This window comes from Pinus tabuliformis, chromosome 6 (assembly GCF_031772625.1).
Source record: "Pinus tabuliformis cultivar Carrire ecotype Pingquan chromosome 6, CPIR1, whole genome shotgun sequence".
In the NCBI taxonomy this organism is placed as follows: domain Eukaryota; kingdom Viridiplantae; phylum Streptophyta; class Pinopsida; order Pinales; family Pinaceae; genus Pinus; species Pinus tabuliformis.
This window is the reverse complement of record NC_142292.1, coordinates 1,084,308,348-1,084,334,693: the sequence shown is the minus strand read 5'-3', so window position 1 is coordinate 1,084,334,693 and position 26,346 is coordinate 1,084,308,348. Positions and strand designations below refer to the sequence as shown.

The 26,346-nt window shown below is 42.6% G+C and overlaps 1 pseudogene; it reads right to left on the bottom strand.

The window, feature by feature from the left end:
- Nucleotides 1–6,841: 6,841 nt before the first annotated feature.
- On the bottom strand, nt 6,842–24,830 carry LOC149262690 (uncharacterized; annotated as a pseudogene).
- Between the last annotated feature and the right edge of the window lie 1,516 nt (nt 24,831–26,346).

The following is a 26,346-nucleotide window of genomic DNA, read 5'->3' as shown; positions in this document are numbered from 1 at the left end:
TTTTATGCAATACTGAATTATGCATAAGTATAGTAGATGGATTTATGATTGGTCTGGACAACATGTCTGCAACTTTATTATGTATGCCCTTTTTATATCTAATGACAAGATGAAACTATTGTAGAAAACCCATCCACCTATAGTGTATTGATTGTTGCAACTTAGTTTGGGAGTGTAAATATTGAAGTGGTTGATTATCAGTGTGTATAACTGTCTCTTTGCCCATTAAGTAATGTTTCCACTTTTTCACACTCTGTACTAGTGCATACAATTCTTTATCATACGTGGGATAATTAACTACTACAGAATTAAATGTCTCAGAATGATAACATATGGGTTTACCATGTTGCATCAACACTGCACCCATGGCATAGTCACTGGCATGCATTTCAATCTCAAATGGTCTTTGAAGATCGGGCAGTGCTAGTACTGGTGTTGTACAAATCTTTTCTTTCAAGGTGTTGAAGGCTTTCTGTTGTTTGCCTCCCCACTGAAACACCTTGTTCAATCCTGTTAAAGCATGTAAGGGAGCTGCAATTAAGGAAAAGTTAGAAATAAACTTTCTCCAATATTGTACTGCTCCTAGGAAGCTTCTAACTTCCGTAGTAGATATGGGTTTAGGCCAGTTTTAAATGACTGCAACCTTGGAGGGATCTATCTTCAGTTCACCACCCCCTACTATGTGACCCAAATAAGTCAAAGATGTTTTGCCAAATTCACATTTTGAGAGTTTAACATAAAGGTTATCTCTTTTCAAAACTCCTAGAGTCTGCTTAACATGCTTTAAATGTTCTTCCCATGTTTTACTAAATATAAGAATGTCATCCAAATATACAATGACAAAATCATCAATAAAAGTTCTAAGTACATCATTCATTACTCTCATGAAAGTAGCAGGAGCACTAGTTAAGCCAAAAGGCATAACCAACCACTCATACAATCCTTGCTTTGTTTTGAAAGAAGTCTTCCATGCATCTTCCTCTGCAACCCTGACCTGATGGTACCCACTATGCAATTCCAACTTGGAAGAATAAACAGCTTCTTTCAACTGATCTAATAGATCATCTATGCGAGGAAGAGGATAACGATTTTTTATCGTTATTTTATTTAGTGCTCGGTAATCAATGCACATTATCCATGAGCCATCTTTATTTCTCACCAAAACAGTTGGAGACCCACATGGCAATGTGCTAGGTCTTATGAACCCTTTTTGGAGCAGCTCCTGTACCTGCTTCTTGATTTTTTCATTCTCTAAAGTGGACAACCTGTACATTCCGATGTTAGGCAATGGAGCATCTTGTTGCAAATTAATATCATGTACTATTTCCTTTTTGGGTGGCAGACCTTTAGGTTCTTGAAATAGTATATCATATTCTGAAACAAATTTTTCTAAATCAGCTTGCTGCTTAGCATCACAACCCTCAAATATATTGGTTTTATCAGGTTTCTTTTCCTTTACAATCATCAGCAAAAATTGTTTGCATGAATTTACAACTCTTTTCATCCGCCCTGATTTTATGAGAGTGTAATTATTCTTGAGTTTATGAGATCTTACAATATATTTGATTCCATATTTAACGAGTTGATACTTGTTCTCAGCTCTATAGAAAATAGCTTTTCTATCATACAAGTAAGGACTTCCTAAAACAATTCCACATATATCCAAAGGAACTATATCTAACTCAACCTCATCTACAAATGTTGACCCAAAAGAAAACTTAAGTTTACATTGTCTAGTCACTTGTAGCTTTGCTTTATCACATAACCAACCTAATGGATATGGTTTCTTGTGAGGTGTGGTTATTAATCCCAACTTCTTTACAATTGCTTCAGAAATTAAATTTACTTGTGAGCCACTATCTAACAAAGTATCAATCCTTTTATGATTGGAAATAACTCGAATATGAAAAATCTCATGTCTTTTCCTCTCATTTTCTTCATTATCAATAGATTGTGCAGAATTACTAGTAGATGCTTCAGAATTTTTACCTTTTATACCTGTGGCTGCGATTGTTGTTTCATCCCCTGAGTCTGACCCCAAATCCTTTTGAATAGCTGCAGCAGTCTTCTTCTTTTTTCCCTCGATTTTCTTGGGTTTCAGCTTCGGATGCAAAATCCAGCAGTTTTCATCATCATGCCCATCCTTCTTACAGTGAGTGAATGAAGACTTTCTCTTTTGTACAGTATTTGTCTTCCTCTCTTTCCATTTCTGTTTTCTTTTCTCCTTATTCTTGCTTGCAGTGGGTTTTGATGATCCCCCAACTTCTGGGTTCACATTCTTACCTCTAGCCTCTAGATGGGTAGCCTGAACAGATACCTCATCTATGCTAGTGGGATTAAACGTGAGAATAGTGTGCCTTAAGTAGCTGTGTAGACCACCTATATACTTCATAGGAGTTTCAGGTGAGTCTAAAGAAATTCCTAAAATCAAAGCTCTTTTCCTAAATTCTTGGGTGTAACTTTGTACACTTTGCCCTTTTAATTGGCGAAGAGTTTGTCAGCTCATCATGGCTTGCTGCATATAGGCTAGTGGATAGAATTTCTTTTTAATTGCATAAACAAATTCACTCCAGACAGAAAGAATCTTACCATGTTTCTTCATGTCAGCTTATGTCCTGTGTTCCCACCATACCAAGGCAATGCCTCCAAGGCGTAGGTTGGCCAGCTGAATCTTACTCTTGTCCAAATCAATGCTCTACACTCTATAATACACATTAATCTACCTAATCCAATTATCTAGCTTCTCTGCATTCAACTCTCCATCATATATCGGCAAATCAAATTTAACATCTAATTTAATCAAAGATGTTTTCTTTTTATTTTCAGGGCTATTAGGAGGTGTGAGAAATTTTTCTTCTTTCCCTTTGCCTTTAGAGTGGTCATGGAGGGGATATTCTTCTACTCCTTTGTCTTGTTTGGAGTTTGATGAATCTTCATCTCTACCTTTCTTAAATTCCCTATACATTTCCTCCACCATGGCTTTCATGGTCAGAAAACCATCCATGAATTGGGAGTCTGATTCCAAGGGGTTTTCCTCTAACATTTTCCTCTTAGGGTAGACTCTTCCAATCTCAGGGTTAGCTTCAACCAACTCTCCTTCTCCTAATTTAAGCTTTGATCTAGTTAGCATTCAACAACAAAATCTAGCACAAGCTTGTCTAACCTTAATAACTTAGAGCTCTGATACCACTTGATCTGGAATTTATCTAGGACAAAGAATTAAAGGTATTACAGACTCATGTGCATGGATGTGCCTATGTTACTTTATGCAATGGATCGACAAGATTGCAAAATACATAGAAACTAAGGCAATTAGAGAAAACATAACAGGAAAACATGTAAATACAACAAATTTAATAAGGAGTTCACCCAATGCTCTTGGGCTATGTCTCCTAGTCCAGCCTTCAGTGGTGGCCTCTCTATTATGTTTTCAAAGCAGAGTTTTTATAATAGTGAGATCAATTCGAGTCTCACTAAACAGATAAAAATCAGTAGGATTGGACTTGGATCCTTCAAGTCTCTGGAGTACACAGACTCTCCTTACTGAAACTCGACCTCTATTGGTCACAGTAGTATGAGCCCAATCTGAGACTCATACATGATAGGCCTATGCCAAGGAGTTCACTTGAACCTCTCAAGCCTTCTCTGGAGTACACAGACTCTTTGACTCTATCTGGCTCTGTCTGGCTCGATGCTGCCTTCAGGTCAACTCAGCTTCTTCTCTCTGTTCTCTGCTCTTAGCTTTCTGTGTCTAACTAACTCTCCTATGTCCTCTACTTCTATTAGTTCATGGCTTTAAAGACAGACTATTCTTTGATTGTTCGTTTCCGCTTCCCGCTTTCTGGTTTTCCTGCCTCTATCCATTCAAATTCCCCTATTTTGCGTCATCATCACTGTATAACGCCTCACAGGGATGTGGCCACTTATTCTACAACGGGTGAGTGTGTCAAGTTCCTTGGACACATTTGAACAGTCGTTATTTCTGTTTGCTCCAAGATCCCCCACGAAACACAAATCTTTGCCAACTCATCGTCCACGTAAGACTTCAAATCCCATGTAATCTTTCTTTATAACCTTGTCAAATCTGGTCATTTATCGGGACGGGCCTCCGCCGTTGATCTGGGCCCCCCAAATCCTATGGTCATTGTTCATATCGGGCAGGTAAGTAGCATGACGTTTACCCATCCGATGTGAGAAGTTTTCTCTCTCTTCCGCTAGACGCATGTCACTCAATGTGTGGCATCGTGCGGGACTTGGTTGAAACTGCTTACCGCCTCGAGGCCTTCTGATATCTTGCCAGTTTTGTGGAATCTCACTCTACAGAACCGCATTAATTACTTTTCTGCATTTCATAGTAATTTCGGGTTCGGGCACTTGGGGCTTTCCTTCACTAAGGGGGACACCCTGCGATACACGATTAGCGCTAATCGCATATCAAAAACTACCCTCATTTCTTGAATTAGCCTCTGGTTTTGCCAATTTGCACTAGCACATGTTACCATGGGCCAACGTTCTGCGCGCTCGACCAAGGGTCCTCATTGCTCCACGCTAATCACAAAATTGCAACTGCCATGAGGATTCCTTCTGATAGTTTGATCTTTCTAAGACTTGAATCTTTTGGCATAATTTGAAAGAGTTTATGAAAACTTAGAGAGTGTTTAGGAGCCAATTCGGATCAAGGGGAGATCCTTCCCTTCGCTATGCTCGCTCAAGCCTACACAAATTCCCACCTACACAAATTATGGAAGAACCGGGATAACGGTGTTATGTAGAATTATACGAACACTATTAGTAAACACTGCTTAGAACGGGAGGTGGAAGGCGCGCAGTGGAAATTGAGTGGAATTGGAGCCAGCGCAAAAGAAATGGTCGACGAACGAAATAGTTTATTAGGGTTGATTCCTGGTGGGGGACATGAAATGCCCCACCCCACATGATAAGAGGTGGTAGTAGACAACCTAACCTACTAGCTCACCTCGCAGTGCATAAGTAATTATTTCATGCAAAACCACCTATCTATTTTGTTACATTATATATATGATAATGTTGACGAGGGCTTAAAAATGATTCTCCATAGAGAGGAGGTAGGTGGCGCCTGTTCTACCATTAAAGATGAAGAGAAAGCCCTGGCATTCCAGCCTCCCGCTTCTTCCAACCAATATGTGTTATGCAACCTAGCCAATTTGATTTTCATTTTACCCATCTTTCCTTTATTTCTCAACTACTAAAATTCAACTGCATTTGTTCATTGAAAGACCTTATCCCGAACAGAACCCCTATCAATTGAAGGAGCATCACTCACCGTACCTATTCGTTCATCCGGGTGGGGATGAAAAATAGATAAAAATGAAGAATTAGATGCAGCAGCAATTACCTGGCTGGCGTCGTTCGTCTGCCTTCCGTGCATGTTCTCCATGCATGCAAAAAGTGCACCATTATTTATGCATGCGTAGCTCTTGCTCACCATATTATTAAACAAAAGAGATAATAGTTATCGGAAGATGCTTTCTCCATCTGTTAGTATTGGACAACGAAGGGAATAATCCATTTCTTATTCATCGATTTCTCTCCCATGACGATTAGGAACAAATAAATCAGAAATTTCACTTCGAAATTCGGACCTCAACATCCTACTTCTCATGGTGTTTCACGATCAGTATTGGAAATAAATGAAGAAGTGGTGGAACATTCGAAACCACATATTGGATCACTCTAGTGCAGCATGAAGCCGTTGACGCCTAGTCGTCTCCTATGTCGCTAGCTATGCCCTACTCGGTCCCCTGGCAAGGGTGGCGTGTGCCACTTCCATAGCATGTCATGAGCACCGGGAAAAAGGCGGTTGAGCCACTCAAGTGGGGTGAACCACCCCCAAGGGAAAGAAGGGAGAGGGTTGTGAAGGTGGCCTCGTTATCCACGCTGTAGGTACGGGGAATGGGGTACATCCCCCACCTTGGTTGATTGGTTGTGCCTGGCCTGGGTTTTCTCTGAACAAGCATTCGCTGGTCTTGGAGTGCCCGTCAGGGGTGCGCATACCCTGGGGTGATTATCATCACCTGCACCCCACGATCGATCATCTCAACACAGTGGAACGTGTGACCTGCCTATTGCCCCATTCAATCACACTTGTTCCTGTCATAGCCTATCTAACAAAATGCATGAGGGACAACCCTGAAATACTAAGCAGCCAATGGGGAGGAAGGCACTACTGGAAAATACCATCTGGAGAAAACGACGCAGGCGCGAAGCATGGTAGGCCTGCGCCGAGAGCATAGGAAAATCATTTGTTTGCGGGAGGAGCTAAGCCTGGATGGTGAAAGAGCCAGGGGAGGTTGGGTCATTGGAAATGGAGAGGCCTACTGATCCATTTATTTAGGGGGTGAGGAACGGAGTTGCTCGACCGATGCTACCCACCCAAAAAGCATCAAGGAAGGCAGGGCTCGACTGTTAAGGAGATGGATTGGAAGCTCTATTTTCCCAAAATAGATGGATTTATCACTCGACCATCAAAAGAGGGCCGATTCCTTTTCCGAGCGATAAGGGGGATCAATTCTTGGTTGGAAAAGAGGGGGGTCGGCCCTATAAATGGATCAATGAATAGATAGAGCAGGTTTATGGTACAACAAACAGCACGCCAATTTGCTTCCGAGTTTACAACAAGCACGCACACAGGAGACAGTGGACATTTCACCAATCACCACCCACCTACCTTGTAAGTAAAAAATGGCATGAGCTGCATGTGGGGATACTCGCATGTACGGTTCTTAGGGGGAAAGACCAGTGCCCACCCGACTAGAGGCACAAAGAAACTAATGGAATACAAAACGTATCTTCAAGCTCTACCTTATTTTGATCGTTTAGAGGGCGATCGCGGAGTCACTAAATGAAGTCCTCCTTTTCTTCTGGAGGTAGGTGCTGCAGAGACCCGCAGCGAGGAAGAGATTACCAAGTGACACATAGAATATGGCGACGACAACAGCATGTCGTAGAAGGAGATATGGAGCCACCCTTGGCTTGACATATCTACAACTACATCCTCGAGCGGCAGTGAAACAGGTATCGTGAATGCGAGATGCCAGCGAAATGATCAGACAGATGTGCATGCAGGGGCTAGGGCCTACCACATCCTCCCTTGTGTGTCGGAGATCTAGAGCGAGTGCACTAGAGAGGAATGGGAACTAGGTTTATATATTCTATGGAAAAGCAAATGAGTCATAACTGCACACTCACACGATCTTTTCTGAGAGATAGGTGAATTCGATGGAACTGGTGAACTACACTTGCTTCTGGATAGATGTGTGGGACAGAAGGCTCGTGGTACATGTTGCCTACCCTTCCGCTTTGGACACTGTGTGAATGGAGAGTGGGTAGAAGGGAAGGAGGTCCTCATACGAAGTCGCACACTTGAGTAGTGCGGGAGACTCGGATGGGGAATGGGTCGGTGCAGTGAACTCCACACCCTAACCCTTGGAGATGGAGAGAATCACCACTTACGGGGCATGGAGAGGTATTGATTTATTTATTTCAAAAAAATTCCTGTATTTAGTCAAGGGAAAGAAAGGTGAAACAATGGTTGGCTTCTTTTGAAACTACTGCTTCTAGTGCCACTGTGTTCCATTCATTGCTACATATGATGACTAGAAGCAGCTTATGGTTGGCTCAGTTCGAGTTCCAACTGCATCTGATATAATATTGACATCCTATATAAGAATAAGAATTTGAAAACAGCAAGCCACTTATAAAAAGGTTATACCTTTATTGAATGGAATGAAATCCCCTACCAGTCTTTCTTTCTTAACTAAATAAATAACCTAAATAAATCCCTCTCCCGTTGGTCGAGTGACTTTGTCCCTAAAGAAATCCAAATGAGGCACCCTCAAGAAAGTGCTCTCTGGAAATACAATAAAGCCAGGAAAGTGAATCTTAGAACGCCCACGTAGATTAATATGCCTTCCAACATTAGCACTTTTGTGGTAATGACATGCATGGGGCGTGGCCTTCCTTGCATCACAGATCAACAAAAGCTATTTTATACAAAGGTCTTGCCTCCCTGTTACTCAGAGGTATCCTTCCATAGAGGGGCGCCCCTTAACTCAATTAGTAAAGCTAGAAAACAGGGTAGAAGATTGTGCCCTTCTTTATCTTCCAATATCTTCCACACCTGGTAATATATTTTCTCCTTGTCTCATAATTCATTAGCTAGTAGATATATCAGTCTACAAAATCTATAGAAAATCCACTTAATACAGACCTACTTTGTTCTCCCTCCAATGAGCTCAGAGGGGGGATGTGAATAGCTTGAAGTTGTCCATTGAATTCCTTTTGTTGTTGTGCCTTCAACTGTTTTGTCTCTTCCAGCTACCTCCATAGTATAGATGCTTGAATGTGTCATATTTTCCTGCATATGCATTTAGGGATCCCCAGTCTATCACCATTTCAAAGTGTTCTCTTCCCTTTCTGCGTTTGGAACTATTGGAGGATCTAGAATACACTTTGATTTTACCGGTGTAGAAGAAGTCCATCCCAATCTAGCTTGTTTGCCAGTGATGGAAGCTTGATAGGGCCTCCTTTCTCCCACATTGTCTATCTCTATGAGAACCCCAGAGGTTACATCTTTATATCTATTAGGCTCTAGTTGTACTAGCCCTTGATCAAAATATCCCTCAATGGGTTGTAACCAATGATCCTCAATGGTTATGACTTCTCTCTAACTTAGGTGAAATGGCATTGAATCTATTTGAACATTCTTCCCCTTCTTTGATGGCTTGAGTTGTTGTACAGTCACCTCATCTATATAATCATGTAGGGATATGAAGCCAACTGTTGTGTTGACCATCCCCTTGAATTCCTATTTCTCGTAGTTTTCCTGCTAAGCTACCTTGACCTTCCTAGGCTAGTAATGATCCGAGGACACTTATTCTGTCTCCAAGCACTTTTCCAGTGGTCTTGGGTGGAACCTCCATGATTGCATGCTCTGTAGTTACATATGATCCCAATAGGCAGATCCGGAAATACCAATATTAGGAAAGAAGTTAGTCTACTTTTTGGGTTAGTTGAATCAATCATGAGTGCCACAGACAACCAGAGTCATTAACTATAGTTAAGAGTAAGTAGCCTTATATAGTCGATTATGAAGGGTTGGTCTGCAGTTGATCATTGGGATTTCAATCATTAGATTATTAGCAGGATTCATTAGCCACAGAACCCGATCGAGCTCCAGATAAGAGTAATTAGCTTTAGAAGGGATGGGTGGGAACAGCGTTAATGTATGGTCGATCAGGTAGGTGGACATAGAATCATTAGCTTCAAATAGGATTATTAGCCCACCTCCAACACCGAGACAAGCTCCCTCTGCTCTGGAAGTATCTATACCCATGCAGTCTCCTCCGGTTTCTCCCTGCCTTTGAAAATTCTTTCGTGATCTAATCATCATGGAAGCAGTTCCTCTTTTGTTTAGTTGATAGGTCGGGACTCGGATGGTTAGAAGTCAAACCAAGGGAAGAAGAATAAGTAGTGGGAATCCAAAAAATGATTCTATGTGATAGGTAAGGGCCCCTAGTTGGGATGGTGGGATGGACTAAGGAAATAAGTAGGTTTGGAGATCACTTTCTTTATAATGGACTAGTGGGAAATCAGCAGTTTAGATAGGACCAATCCACCGTGAGTCAACCCAGTTAGTTCGTAAATCGTAGGAGAGAGCCTTATTTATCGCAACGCCATTTATTTGATCATGTTCAGTGGATATTGGATCACGATGTGGTTTGATCGTAAAAAGACATAGGTAGTTACAGCAAGCAGTCACCTTATAGGGAGGTAGGTAGGATCCCCAGCATTTGACCAGATTCCAACATTAACCTTATTGTATTACAGAATTTCATCAGGTAGCAGTAAAAGCATTCATGTGTGCATAAATTGACAAGTGTAATGGGAAAAAAGACAGACCATGTAGCTCTCCCACCCTTTCGTTTTTCTAGCTGCGTTAATAATCTAGCGTTAAGAAAAGGTAAATTGAGTCACGCCCGACCTAATCCTTCCCGATCCGAATGACTGGATCAAAAATTTCTCCAATTACAACCGCCAGAGTAGGATTGAACAAGATGTTGCAACAAGGTTTGATTCCCGAATCTGTCGAAGTAGAAGTGACCGAGATGCACACGCAAAAGTAGGAAGGGGTGAATCACGAACGCACGCTACCTGGAAAAACAGGAAACTCTATTATATACAAAATAGTTGTAGTGAAGCCGGTGCCAGCTTTTTGTAGTTAGTTATATTGGTTTGCAACGATCAATTAGTTAGGGGGATGGGAAGAATAAGGAGTAGCCAACCCGGCCTGATTTTGATCGATTACTCGTTCCTTCTTTACCAATTCAATAGGGTTATTTTCTCTACGGATATAGCAGCAGGCTGGAGGAAGAATTCACTCCGTCGTGAGTCAAGCACCTACCAAGACAAATATATGTATTGAACTCCGTTGGATCCATACCTACCTCTGTTTTCTCGTCGACTAAACGAAAATCTTGATTGAAAAAGAACTTGGTTGGGGGAGAATACGACTTCCTGTTGGGTTGAGACAGAATACATCTCGCTTGGTGGAGCTAAACCTTTCCTATGAGAGAGAATACGACTTATCTGGTCGAGCAGAAACAAATCCATCGAATTAAGAAATTCATGAAAGGGGAGCAAAGAAATATCCTTCATTGATTGGTGAAATGGAGTTGGGATTGGTTGAGCAGCCCTCATTGATTGAAATATAACTTATTCATATAAGAAAGGTGAGATTGATGAGGTGAAGTGGAGAGATATTGGTGGGATTGCAAAAATAAAGGGTGGGGTTTATGACCCGTCCTCTCCATATTTGGTTAGTGCGAACGAAGAAGCTATACACGCGCAGCGCAGGAGCGGGATTCATATTTATCATTCCTACCCGAGTGTGAATATTGAAAGTCTAGCTAGGTAGCGGGATTTGTATCTCTGGGATAAGCAAATCACGTATTAAGAGACGGGCACTCAACCGCCGTTAGTGAGAAATATGGGTAGATCGATTCCCACAAACGTGAATGAATATAATAAATCAATAGCTTTTCATCTTTGGTTTTACAGACCTCGACTTGGTGAAAAATCAATTGAGAGCACGTATTACCCAACTTTGATTGTTTTTATATTGAAAGCTTCGGCGGCCCTAAGGCCGAGGATGAAGGTTTTCTCACCTATATTTTTGGTACAACCGAAGCTGATTTTAAGGACAAGGGGATAGGCTGATATTGGGGAGTGATGACGACAATTCGTGCACCCGCACAAAAAAAAACACATTTGGAACCGTCAAAGAAAAAATACCAATCAGGCTCATCTCCAGGTTCCGCCTCAATACACAAGATTGACTCATCAGGAAACTCGATGCTCATAGGTCGATCATCCTCTAGAGGAGCATCCGCCAATTTTTCCACAATAACTTGACCTTTCACCTATTTTTGGCTAATTAACTCGGTCAAATTCAATAAGCAACATGATCCACTTAGCGGTTCTTCTTGACAAGTGCGGTTTGGACATTAAGTACCTCAGAGGGTCGACTCTGGCAATAAAAAAAGTCTTATGACTCTGCATTGAATGCCTCAGTTTTTGTGAATCAAAGACGATTGATAGGCACAACTTATCCAAGAGAGTGTATCCTATTTGATAGGTTACTAACGTTCTACTGATATAGTAGATAGATCTTTCTTTGCCCTGGTCATCATATTGTGCCAATAGATCTCTCGAGGTGTTCTCAGTTGTAGCTATGTAGAGCAGCAAGGGTTGATTGATTGGGTTTAGGAGGGATAAGGACAGGAGGATATATAAAATACATCTTTATATCCAGCTTTTTTGCATTCATCGTCTTCTAATTATTATTTCGCTCAAGGCTGCTAAATGCAACATCATTTTGAAAGAGTTTCGTAAAGGTTTGTACTTGTCAGCTAATTGGGAGATCAACCTCCTGATGGCTCGGACTTGACCCTGAAGGCTTCTTAGTTGTCTAAGGTTTTTTGGAGGAGACATGTCTGTAATGGCCTTGAATTGATAAGGATCTACTTCTATGCCTCGCCTAGACACAATGAACCCTAATATTTTTCCAGATATGACTCCGAAAACACACGGGGTTTAGACGGACCTTATATGATCTTAATCTTTTGAAGATCTTCCTAAGGTCTTGGGATGGTCTTCCCTATTGACCGATTTTCCTAAAATATCATCGACTTTGATAGTCCTCGACAATTTCATGCATAAGATCGTGAAAGATATGCGTCATGACTTTCTGAGAGGTTTTCCCGCATTCTTGATCCCAAATGGCATTACTTTTTAATAGAAGGTCCCCATGGAGTCGTAAAAGTCTTATGTTGACCCGGCTATCTAAATTTGATTATACCCAGAGAAACCATTCATAAGAGATAGCATTTCATACCCTGCAGTGGAATCAACTATCATGTTCATGTTGGGTAGCAGGAAGTCATCCTTAGGACATGCCTTGTTAATGTCTCAGAAATCAGTACATATCCTTATACCTCCAGTTTGATTGGCTAAAGGGACAATGTTAGAGATCCAATCAGAATAGTCGACAACATGTCGATCATTTTTTGAAGCTCCTCTTTGACTAGAAGAGCCACTTTTGGATGCATCTTTTACAACTTCTACTTGATCGGCTTGGCCTCGAGACGACTAGGTGGTGTACTATAAGAGTGGTATCTATACCCAGCATATCAGCATAGGATTAGGCGCACACATCACTAAACTCAATCAAGAGTTGACTGTACGTCTCTTATTTTTGCACCAATAGAACCTTTCCTAGTTTCAGGATTTTAGGATCCTCTTGAGTTCTTAAATTTATGTAAATAGTTTCTTCAATCAAGAGAGACGAATTGTCCTTAGAAGACAAGGATGGCTTATTCATTCTACAATGTATCTAAGGGAATTAGACTAGGGATTTTGGGGTCTAGAAGTTCAGGATGGACTAGAGATAGTAGATTTATCGAGCTATCTTCTAGGAGCTCTGTGGGTACTTCTATGAAGATAACTTGGACATGGTCAAATATGTTGTCATCATTCCAATCTATTTTGTAGACCAAAACAGTGCTAGCATTAGATTGGTTATCACAAAAGTTTCAATTAAGGTAAGAGTCTAAAGACAAATCTTCATCTAAGAGGTCATCAATGTCTGAAAATGGATCAGGTTCATTTTTGTTGAAAATAAAGCCTATTCCTAGTCTTCTAGGCCAAACCTCTACCTCGATAGGCTCCTTCATGCCTTTATAATGAAGTCCTATCCCATTTCCTTGGTAGCCCGGCCAACATTTGTTTTGGCAAAGGATATATGTAAGACAGGTAACAAGAGGCATATTGATGTAGTTTTTTTTACTAGTGATCTTTTCATCATTAACATCACCGGTACAAATAAAGGAACAAGTCCCTATTTGCACCTTCTTTCCTTTGTTGTCATTTCACCTAGACATTGTTGGCTTACTAAAGTACGAGATGAAGGTAGTTTGGTTATATCAAAAAGATTTGTGGAAAAAGAAGACTCCCATGGACCCCTAGGAGTTCAGTCTATGGATATCTAACTTTCTCATTCTGGAGGGATACTAAAAGGTGGGCTAGGTGGATCAGGAGGTCACTGGGGATACTAAGGGACTTTCTATTTCCTAAGAGATCCCATTCATTAGCAGCTGCAGGGTCAGGTTGATTGGATTGATGAGGGGTGTTGGCCTGACTATATTCCCCTACATGGAATGTTTCTTCCCTATCTTTGGATATTTCTATATCAAGTGCTATGACCGATGAGCCTCCTTCGGCTAAGTGTTTACATAGGTTTGGTTTAGTAATTTGGGCTTCTATGACCCTACAATACTTGAATGGCTCCTTATCAGCCTGAATGTTGTAGGTCTGGCCCTCATATTCATATTTCAGACATTGATGTAATGTGGAAGGTATTGCTTTCCTTTCATGAATCCATGGTCTTCCTAATAGAATATTGTAAGGCAAGTCGAAGAATCCATGACTACTTAATAATCATTCAATACTGCTGCTTCCCAACCAACTTTATGTATGCTATCTCTCGGTTAACACCTTGCCTATGTATCTCGTGTACGGTCTTCAGATCAACCTAGATCCCCGAGTATTTTATCTGCGCGTGCCATCCCTTCCCTAATGCCTGAAGGGTGAATTGAGTCTGGCTTCCAGGGTATCTCGCTCACATGTGTGTGATGGTCTTGAGGCCTATTTAGTTTAGTAACAGCAGGATGACTTCCATCCAACTTTCCTTGGTGCAGCCTGCTTGATGCGATGTTGGTAGGTTTGGATAACGCCTGTGCTACCTGATATGACACGTGACGGACTGACGATTGTTGCGAGATTTCCTCGGTCGGATTGGATGTGTGGCATGACATGAACTAGGCTTCTGTAGGACTAGGAATTCGGTCTAGATTGGGCCTAACTACCCTTTGATCTATCCTATTGACTTCCATTTGCGAAGGCCCAATTCTATTTCTTGCTTGTGTACGATTTTCTTCCATCAAATGATAAGCAAAGGTTGTGGGATAGAAGCAGCTAAAGATATTTAGACCCATAGCCAGCAGCAGTTCCACCAGCAGCATCTGAGCTAGTATCCGAGCCAACAACAGCATCTAAGGCGGAGGCACCACCATTACTAGCACCAAATCAAGATTGACGTATATAGGGAGATGCTTACTCATTTCATGGGGTTTAAAGCATGGATGAATGTTGGGATATAGGTGCAGACTCTAGCACAACATAATATATCACTGAATCTGGACCTAGATCTGCTAGGTATCTATCTTGATCTCAATTTGGGCAAGGGTTAACTATGTTGTAAGAATTCCATTCCATGTTGGGGCTCTCCTCTTGATTTCGACCTTCCATCTGTTTACCTTCCATCGGGTATTCATCGGTCACCTGTATTCTCACCCACCCTAAACTTGCCCTTATACACCCGTTACGTAATTCACCCATTATATCACATCCATCATAAGTTGCCCATCCTTTTACTTTTTAGCAATGATGAGATCTCTTAACGACGTGCTTCGATGAAGAAATGAATAATCGTTAAAGACTGCCATTGATTGAGATTTTGTGATGCCTTCTAGCGGTTATTCCATTCGACCTACTACCATCACCTATGAGGTCCACTCTTGCGGGTTGACTTGTGGCTTTCACTTTGATTCATTATTACTTGACACAATTATGAATATTCACGGAGGCATAGGGACATTTCGCCGGGGACGTACCCATTATTTATCCCACCCCAACCCATTGATATCTTTTATGTCAACTTGAACTATACACCGAAGATGTGCACCCTTTTGAACTTGTTTCAAAATTCTTTGACTTATTATACCTAAAGACTGATTGACGTGTTTCAATCTATATAAGTCTCCATGTGGGTACCTTGTCTTGGCTAGTATGACCTCGTTGGGGCCGCCTGCTCCTCTAGACTTCTTAGCTTAGATGGGGGTTAACTACTATTTCAGGGCTCTCCAGCCTCTACTAGCAGCGGTCTGCATGACTAATGGCTTACACCAGCAGCTTTCCCCTCCTTTTCATCCCACCCTTGAACAGATCGCAGAGCTTTTTTTGCACGGCCGGTACTACTATCCGCGCTTTTGCATTGTTTCTTTCTCAATATGGCTCTCGCTCTCGTGCAATTATCCTTTTGGCTTCTAATTATTCCCACTACTAACTAACATATCGACTAAAGATTCCCACTATTAACTAAACATCGCTCAGGGCTGCCTGCTGGAATTTCTTTCAAAATAGGGGACGGCTTGCTCCCTATGCGCTTCTTGAATACAACTCACCTTATTATTACCTAAAGACGCAGCAGATCGATCAATTGATTGGCGCTCGCACAGATGGTTGTGGGTGGGAGTAATTAGCAGACAGGAGTTGCAGAATATAATGCCCTCGCTAGTGGTGTCCCACGCTCAGATGGCGGCGGTGGCCTACTCCCCGCCGAAGAGGGAAGATCATGATAGGCTTACGGATTATGTGCACTATATGGCTGTTATAGACATTTTTGTGCCTAACAGCATAGAGCATGAAATGTCAATAATCTGAGGGATCCAAAGTCCCTAAACATGTTGTTCCTACCCCTAGAGGAACAAGGTCAGCAAACCACAACACTACAGTTCAATTCTCCACTAAAAACACTCAAAAACAGGTCAGTTTTGGATCATTGCAGCTGCTCCACTAGGCATCTGCGCTGCATAGCAGGTACAACAAAGGCTACCTGCGTTGCAGAGCAAGTAGGACAAAGGCTACCTGCGCTGAGCGTACTTGGACATGTGGAGGAATCTTTTCTCAATGTGCCAGTGCCCAGGAAGCTTCTAAATTGACACTTGGATCAGAAGATTCGCCTAATGATGAGTTAAGAGGTTCTAAAACTCCAAGTGGAAGGCAGAAACTCTGAGTGAAGGACTGAAGAACAACTGGAGTTGAAGAGGACAACAAGTCACACATCAAGCTGACTTATCTTCACTCCAAAACTCTATATAAGGATCTCATCCCATGGGATCTAGAGGCCGGAATTTTGTGCAAAGAATTGTTGTTGGTTTACAGTTGTTAGTATTGGGTGATTGCTTGAGGGAGGTGAAGAAGATATTTCTCTCCGTCGGGAAGGTGATGCTGGATTGGACCTCTCATGGTTGTATCACCACCTGAACCTTACTTCCATATATTAATAAAGCATTTGAGGTTCTTCTATTCGCATGTGTTTCAATAGTGTATTGTCTTACTTGCGTCTTTGATTTATGCTAATCCTTGAATCGATTATGAATGCATGCTTCTTGTAGTTTCCTTTTCTTGTCTTATTTGCAGGATCTCATGTAGCTGGGCCCGTGAAAAGACTTGGAGCTGGGAGCAAGCAGCAATCAAAGGAGATTGGATCGACCATTTGCGCAAGACATCGGTAAGTGGATCTCTTCCTTTTATCTCTTGCATGTCATAAAGAAGAAACTTTAGATAGCTTTGCTTTCAGCTGTTGCTAAGGAACTGTCACCCTTAGAGTGGGATAGGGTCATTCCGTGTTGGATACTTTTCCCCACAACAGACTGGCGACTCCGCTGGGGATCGTGTCTTGTTGGTAGCTTGTGTATTCTTGCTATTTATCTCTTGAACAAAGGGAGTACCGAATCGAACTGCATTCGAATCCTTCGAATGCAAAGTAGAGGGCAGCTACTCTAGCCCAGTGCTGGGCATGTTCATGATTTAAAAAGCTGATCCACAAGGACTCTTTTTAGCTCTTTGTGATAGTGTTCATCTTCCTTAATCATCCTCTAGAGTATACTTGACTGATAGCTTCTGATTTGGCCAAAAACCGCTCATTTTTTAGCAAACTGTGACCCGGAATCTGAGAGAGACGTAAGTTGTCTCATCAGTGCAGCTGCAACAAAGGCTACCTGCACTGCAACGCAGGTCCCGAAGGGGCTACCTGCGCTGCATCTCAGATTGACAGTGCAGCACCTGCGCTGATCCAGTTTTGCTTTGTGCAATTTGGATTCTCCACTGTCTGTTGCCCAGTTTTCAGTATTGTTTTTGCAGCCTGTTGTCAACCTGTGTACCCAACTGAAACTACCTTTCTTTGCCCTCATTCCGCCTCAGTTGTATGTTGAAACCGTGATTGTTCTTATTGTATTTCTTGCTTGCATTCACAGTTTCCCATAGCGAAAGTGAACTAGTCTTGCTGTGACCTCTTGGATCTAGACCTGTGAGAAAGTGTCATTGTGATTCTAAGAGCTAGTTTATTGCTGTTCATAGCTACTTGAGCATTTGCTTTCGTTATATGGTTCAAATTTCAGTATTTCTTGTGTTTGAAACGAGTGAATCTTAAGGTGTTCTTTTGATTATTGGACAAATACTTGTTTGCTTTCGCTTGAAGTTGAATTCGAAATCGTACAACAGCTTTCTTTTTGTCATACACCAAACATTAAGAGAGAAGAAAAGAAATACTTGCATTGTGCATGTGCATTTTGACAGTTTGCATGTCGATTTAGGAAAAGTGCATCAGTGTGTGCTCTATGATCTGTTTGAAAAGATGATGTCTTTCTTTTCCTTCAGTAGTTAAGGTTTTCATAAGTTGAAAGAATTGAAAAAGCTTGCTTATCATTCTTAGACTGCATTTAGGAGTTGTCTCATACATCACGTGGTGATCCATAAAGGCAAACTGCTAAGCAAGATCAACCTAAAAATAACTGAATTTATCTAACAACGCATTGAAATATAACGACACACAGTAGAGGTCTAGGTAGAGACGTGAACCGGCGTCGTTAAACATAGTGACTATCGATCTCTACGAAGGTGGGTGATTCCTCCTGAGGGACGAGAGCACTAATACGGATTTGTGCCCCCGCGTACCGTCGCGTATATTGGGGGACCCCTATAGGAACAAAGCCTTTATCCATAGGAAGCCGTGTCGGCCGCCCTACTGATCGCGATGCAGTGAACACAGCATTCACGAAGATCGACCACTCGTACCGTAAAACATATTCTGTGGTTTCATGAAAGGTTTGGCACACCCTTGCCTAGAACTCCAGAGTAGTTTCTTTTGGCCTTTTTCAAACTCTATAACTGAAAAAGTCCATCCGAGCATTTGTCACTTCGGGCTCGTTAATACATCGAAGGAGACTAGAGTCATCTTTAGCTTTTTCTCGACTCTTAAAAAGTGAAAAAGCAAGTTGTGTCTAAAGCGTCGTCATATAAAATTCATCTTAAACGGAACATAATTACCCTTGATTCCTACGTTGATCTTTAAAGTTGAGAACATGGAACACACCAACCAAGGGATCCCACAGGGGGGGACCCCTAGCCCTTTCTCCTCTTGGGGAGAAGTTGGTGCGCCCCACATGGCCACATTGTCGCTTCCAGGACTGACAATTGGCCTGCCAGTTTGGCTATTCTCAACCGCTGTAGTTCAGACCACCACGGTTCCTGAACAGTCGAGTCAACAGTTAGACCAGTCTAGCGCTATCCCCCAGCCCTCCACTTCTTATGAATCTTCCTCCGATCCTTCCTCTTCGAAGGGGCGAGCCACTGAAAGCAGTGCTCCCGTAGAGAAGAGGGAGAGGAAGAAGGAATCCGATCCTTTCTCTTCGAAGGGTCGAGCCGCCGAAGGCGGAGCTCCCATAGAAAAGAAGAAGGAAAAGAAGAAGAAAGAAAAGAAGCAGAAGGAGTCAAAGGCGGCTGGGGGCAAGCAAAAGATATCTAACGGAAATCCACACACAGCACGGACCGGGCCCAAGTCGCCATGTGTCATATGTAGAGGGAACCACTTCCACAGTGATTGTCCCAGTATTCCCCGGATACTAAGGGACTGGTCCCCTCGCTTGCACAGTTCGGAAGCGTCAACCTCTGACAGTCAGGTTGAATGCTTACCGTCGACCAGCAAATGTGAAGGTTCTAGACGACAAAGAGGATGGACATCCTCCTGCGAATTGTGTGAAGGCAATCACACCCTCCGCCGTTGTCCCTTTCTAGACGAAGCCAAGAGAGTTTTGGAAGATCAACCGGTTGCACCGTTGCTACTTCCTCCTGGATCCCAAAAACTCGCGCCAAGTCCTTCGTTGGTCGAAAATACAGCTGTCTTGCTCAGAGGGCCAGCTGAAGTGTCAGTCACTGAAAGTGAACCTACTGAATCCGGACCGGACGGAAGTCCAAAGGTCGAAACGGCAGTTGACCCGGTTCTCCCTTCAGAAGTTTCATCTTCAAATACCACAGTCACTGAGGATTCATCTTCAGTTGACACCCCTACCGAAGAGAATAAGGATGGCACCGTCCATATTCTTTTCATCAACACCGATTCTGGTGAACATCAGGGCAAGGTGCCCACTCCTTTATCGCAGGAAGGAGCTTCGCCAGGATCATACCCGGCCGTATATTCGGTCCCACCACCAAGCAACCTGGTTGTGTCCTTTGATTGGAACCAACTAGGCAGACCCCGGTTACCAGCCAGTATACCATTTAGAATTATAGTCCAAATATACAAAATGGTGATGGCTGGAACTATCATTGATGAAGGGGCATCTGTGAGTATCATGTCCTCTATTGCTTGGAAAGCACTGGGTTGCCCGACGCTTTTGCCCGAGACAAGGCGTCTCTCGGGTTTTGACAAAGGAACCAGTCGACCATTAGGGATTCTGCCTAATGTGCCTATTACCTTGAAAGGGAAGGCTGTCAAGATGAATTTGATGGTCGTCCAAGGACCCTTGGATTATAACCTACTCCTTGGACGAGACTACATATATTGCATGGAAGCAATAGTCTCCTCACTCTTTCGAATAATGTGTTTTCCATACGAAGGAAGAATGGTCAAGCTCGTAGACCAACTTTCATTTCCGGGATCACACATTGTCAATAGTCACATACGTACCCTAAATGATCTATTTGATCAAGAAAGGTCTCTTCCCCCGGTTCTTCTTCCTGATGAATGCGAGTGATTCGGGAAAGGAACGCAGGAGCCCAGGGGGCATGCATCCTGGTCTGCTCTGGAGGCAGAAAAAACCTTGGGTGTAAAGTAGAATTTCCGCGGGAGAATATGACTAGTCCGTACCCCGTCCCCTCCTTCATCTTTGTGAATCTTCCTCTGAGCCATCTTCGTGGAGAAGAAGGACAAGAAGACAAAGAGAGAGTTGGACTCTCAGAAGGGGCTGTTAGGGGTGAGGTTGTTCTGGAATAAGATTCTCTTGTTAAAGTTAAGTGTCTGACGTTAGTCACGTCATTCACCTTTGTCTAAATAGGTAGGCTCTACCAAAGAAGGGGATCCGTTTGTGGCAGCAAGTAGGTACCGGCTTTGGGTAAAAGGCCAGCCTCACCCATTAAAACAAATGTTTTAAAGGATAAGTAGGGGCAGCCCCCCAAAGATAGAGACGTTGTTGTTGCCACAGATTGTAACCATCTTTGGATAACCTAATGATAGACATCGCCGAAGAAAGTTTCTGTTTGAAAGATTAGCAGAACAATCTTTGGGTAACCTGAAAGAGGTAAGCCTCACCTGTTGAAAACAAAGGTTTTTGACGGATAAGTAGGGGCGACCTTGAAGTTAGACTTACACCTGGGGGCATGCAAACCTCTTGGAATGCAAGCGCGGGCGGCTTTTTAGTTTTAGGTAGGACTAACCCCTCTAACCCGTAGGATGGGCCGATACCCAGCTTGCACAAAGAGAGGGTATGGAGCAATACGTAGGAAGATGAAGCTCCTTAAAAAATATCGATCTTCCATGAGACCTTCCTACTTTATGACTGGTAAAAACGAGCAGTTTTGGCAAAGTTCATGCTCGTTAAAAAATAAACGCAAGACCCGAGCAGTTTTAATGCGGAAGTTCATGCTCGTTAAAAAATAAATGTTAAGCTTGTGAGCAAGCTTCCCCCAGAGTTCAAGCTCACTGGAAAAAATGAACTGGTAAATAACCATTTGAGACCTTAAAATCATCAGCCATAAAAGCCTTGGTCGTGTTTGTGCACCGTCACCTCCACCTTTCATTTGGCCGATCATTCACATCCACTTGATTGTTTACCTATTTTGAGGAACAGCTGCGAAGAGTGATCCCACTTAGCCATCCTTGTAATACTGCCGTGATTGGAAAATTCCAACCTGTACCTGGAATCTGTTGCTATCCCTGTTTATCACTCGTTCCTCAAAAGACGAGTCTTCTTTGAGCTCTTTTCAATGACTCGTAAAATATGAAAAGTTTGCCAAGTTTTGGCCTTCCAGCTCGTTAAAAGGACCGGAAGAGCTATCCCTCCTCTAGATTTTAATCTTTTTGGACCTGAGGGATTATTGCACAAAAAGATCGAGCGCTTGTCTAGTTCGGCTCGATAAAGATATCGAACATTCATCCCTTCTGTATTGTTTTATACCTTTTCGGACTTAAGGGATTAGATGACGAAAAAGGACCCCTGGAGTCCACTTTATGTACCCTTTTCAGACTCTCTAAAAATGAAAAGGACCGAGTTGTCGTTGTCGCTGGGCTCGTTAAAAATATTAGATAGCGACAAACTTGTCTTTAGACGAGAACGAGTTTCCCTATCGCTAAGCTCATTAAAAACGTAGCGATGGGCTTGCCCGAAGGGCAGGTTATAGATCAAGCATATGTTATCCTCCTCAAGCTTGAAAAAAATAAAGAGGTACTGGTCAATAATGACTGGGGAAAAATTGGGAAGAACCTCAAAGCTTAATGGTAGCAGGTCGCTCTTGGACATGACACTTTTGCCTCCGTAAATATCGGGTTGGGTTATTATCATTCACCGGTCCCTTCACCATGGTCTCGCCATACCATCCATACATGGGGTAATGCTACCGATCCATCACATCAGTGTCGTTATATGTTCAAGAGATGTCATTCAGAAAGTGTCAACCGGGTCCCATCCACTACCATACATCATCTTTCATCCTTCCATGACCGCCACCCTGAATCATATTTCACAGATCGTTTTCACCATCATCACTAGCTCCGTTCCGTGTCACTGATGTGGGATTCATTAAGGCCCTCCTTTGATGGATCGCTTCTTGTCGACATCAGCTCATTATCCAAGAAGTTGATCTAGGAACACCCCCTCAGTACTTTGAAGCTTGCATGCCTCAATGGCAAGTTTCTCACCTCCGGCGATAGGTATACATTAATGACCTTCGACCGAAAGACTTTGCGTGGTGTTCGACATCAGATCCTATATTCACGCCACGTGAATTGTGCTGTAGTACCTTGAGGGTCATCATCATTATCGGTGATTCCTGTCGCGCTTGTTAACGGTTTACATTATTGACTGGTAATCAAGCGATGTCTTTCCATGTTCGACTTCAAGAAATTCTCACATGGATCGACTTGTACTTAGTGTGAAGATCGGAAGTTTGAAGACCCCGGATCTAGTTTCATCCATCCGGGCTGCGATATATATTCAGGAGATAAAAACATAGACATGTGCAGCAGATGATCATCCTACTAAAAGGATGATAATTAAAAGCAGATAATTATCAGACGATCGTCTGTTTATGTACAGCAAATGTATTTATAAAGCTGAGCATGGGAAATGCCCGCATCAGCTAGATCATGAAAAGAAAGTATGAAAAGATAATGTATTGTATTGTATTTTGTTACAGGTCACCTCCCGACGATTGAATGAACTTCGGATCCTCCTAATAAAGCATTTCACCCGATAAACGACCTCATACTTTAGGGGGCGACTGTTATAGACATTTTTGTGCCTAACAGCATAGAGCATGAAATGTCAATAATCTGAGGGATCCAAAGTCCCTAAACATGTTGTTCCTACCCCTAGAGGAACAAGGTCAGCAAACCACAGCACTATAGTTCAGTTCTCCACTAAAAACACTCAAAAACAGGTCAGTTTTGGATCATTGCAGCTGCTCCACTAGGCATCTGCGCTGCATAGCAGGTACAACAAAGGCTACCTGCATTGCAGAGCAAGTAGGACAAAGGCTACCTGCGCTGAGCGTACTTGGACATGTGGAGGAATCTTTTCTCAATGTGCCAGTGCCCAGGAAGCTTCTAAATTGACACTTGGATCAGAAGATTCGCCTAATGATGAGTTAAGAGGTTCTAAAACTCCAAGTGGAAGGCAGAAACTCTGAGTGAAGGACTGAAGAACAACTGGAGTTGAAGAGGACAACAAGTCACACATCAAGCTGACTTATCTTCACTCCAAAACTCTATATAAGGATCTCATCCCATGGGATCTAGAGGCCAGAATTTTGTGCAAAGAATTGCTGTTGGTTTACAGTTGTTAGTATTGGGTGATTGCTTGAGGGAGGTGAATAAGAGATTTCTCTCCGTCGGGAAGGTGATGCTGGATTGGACCTCTCATGGTTGTATCACCGCCTGAACCTTACTTCCATATATTAATAAAGCATTTGAGGTTCTTCTATTCGCATGTGTTTCAATAGTGTATTGTCTTACTTGCGTCTTTGATTTATGCTAATCCTTGAATCAATTATGAATGCATGCTTCTTGTAGTTTCCTTTTCTTGTCTTATTTGCAGGATCTCATATAGCTGGGCCCGTGAAAAGACTTGGAGCTGGGAGCAAGCGGCAATCAAAGGAGATTGGATCGACCATTTGCACAAGACATCGGTAAGTGGATCTCTTCCTTTTATCTCTTGCATGTCATAAAGAAGAAACTTTAGATAGCTTTGCTTTCAGCTGTTGCTAAGGAACTGTCACCCTTAGAGTGGGATAGGGTCATTCCGTGTTGGATACTTTTCCCCACAACAATGGCCTAGTAATCAGACTCGCATCTGGATACCTGGTTCTATATGCATATCTTGTTCGAAAGCTAGTACCTTGCCCAGGTCTGCCCCGTTGTTCCTTCTGTGCTCAATTCAGATAACCAGTCGGTTGTAACGCGGGTATCTTTCTATGTTTGTCCTTGTAGCTGTTGAATGTAGGTTTCTTTCTATTTAGAAGCTAGGAAGCAGTGATGTGTCGCGCTGTAGCTAACCACCGGTTATAAGAAACAAAAGGTGCGTTTTGACGCCAAAAAGCCCAGGAGCTAGGGTAGGGACAAAGGCATATAGCTTAGCCAATACGTAGCTCTGGTCAATATGCACCACTATATAGGTACCATACCGTGTTACAGAAACCCGATTACGCAGTTGATCAGCATAGCTAGTAGCAGCAGTAGACCCAGTAGTTGATTCAGTTTAAGCACCACCTGAAGTATAACCACCAGTAGAGCAAGCAAAGCCACCAGCAAAGGCAAAGGTATCTGGAGCAAAGCAAGCAGAATAAGCACCAGTTTTGGCAATTGAACCAGAAGCAAAGGTAGCAGCATAGCTTGTTCCCATTTTTGGCACATGGCTATTAGTAGGGTTCCAACTGATGAGAATTCTTGGGGCATTAATGATGGGTAACGGATATCGGGGTGCGCAATTGACAAGACACGCACTATAAAGAAAGAGAGGAGTGGATCAGATGGTAAATCTCATGACATCTAACCATTACATTACAGCCTGGGACAGTCACGAGCATGAAACGGAACGGGCAACCACTAACTAATAGTGCTTTCTTCCATAATGATTGCTTGCGGATAGACACATAGGTGCAGACCCCACAAGCGACACTATACACTGCACAGCCATTCATTCTAATGCGGTCCTTCCCCCAGCCCAGGGAAAAAACCAAACACAAGCGAAGCGCGAGGGCTCATATTACGTATATAATCAGAGCCGGGTCCAAAAAAAAGCTCGGCTCGTCAAATCTAAGATCAAGGCGCAGTAAATAGAGTCCCAGGCGCAGGAGAGGCAAAGGTAGCAACATCTCAGCCAATTCCAGAGCGAGCATCCTTTCCAGTTCGATAGCTTGTTAACCGAGTCTCCCCCGTTGATTAAGAACCACCATCGGCAGCAAGTAGCACCAATAATTGTAGTTTACCCAGTCATTTACTTTGACGTTTTCTAATCCGTTGATCCCAATTGATCTTGTTTAAGAACCACCACCTCGTAAAGTATCCCTGCCAGTCCAATAGCTTGTTCGATATCCTGTTTATCTCGTCCAGATACAGATGCAGTAACTACGTCCCTAGTTCCAGATATAGAGGCAGCAGGAGCTTAAGCACCAGTAGGGTGCATCATATAATAATAAGTATATATATAATAGAAACTTGAAAATGAATAAGTGACCAGTGCAGACCTCCCAAACCACGGGGATATCGTGGGTGCCTAATAAGCATAGAGTGACTTTTGAGCCTCAGCTTTGCCAACTCAAAATCCAAAGAAAAAGAATGAGGGTTTCCTAACTCTCCAATCTAATTCCTCTAGCATAACTCTGCTATGAATTCTTCCTTCTTAATGCATCCCTAATACAGTCCTTTTATAGGAATAAATGAAACCCGAACTAGCTCCCATGTCAATTCTCCTCATTCAAAAGTGGAAGCCCTAGAAAAATTGAGGTGCCTAATGAGACCTTAAGGAAGGCCAAAGGACTGAGCATTCATGAGTTGGGAGTGTCGTTAGGCGGTACAGAAAGAAAGTATGCGATCGACAACCTGCCATATCAAAATGGATTGGATCTCCTGCTGTCAATAGATATTGTCTGGACGAAAAGCTGATGATTTGATCTGCCACCCAACCCGAGAAAAGATAGCACGCTCATCCATCCGATCCCATAGGCGAGGGGGAATGAACAACAAAAACACTATGCTGGTTATCCAATCAAGGAAGGGATTATCTACTGGCATATCACGAACCGATACCCCTGACCCATAAGTGTTGGACTAATCTCGATTCGATGCTCCTCTAATTCTAGCCATCTTCTATTTTCCGGCAGTACCTTATGCATCCCTTGCCGCAAACCGATCCCCAG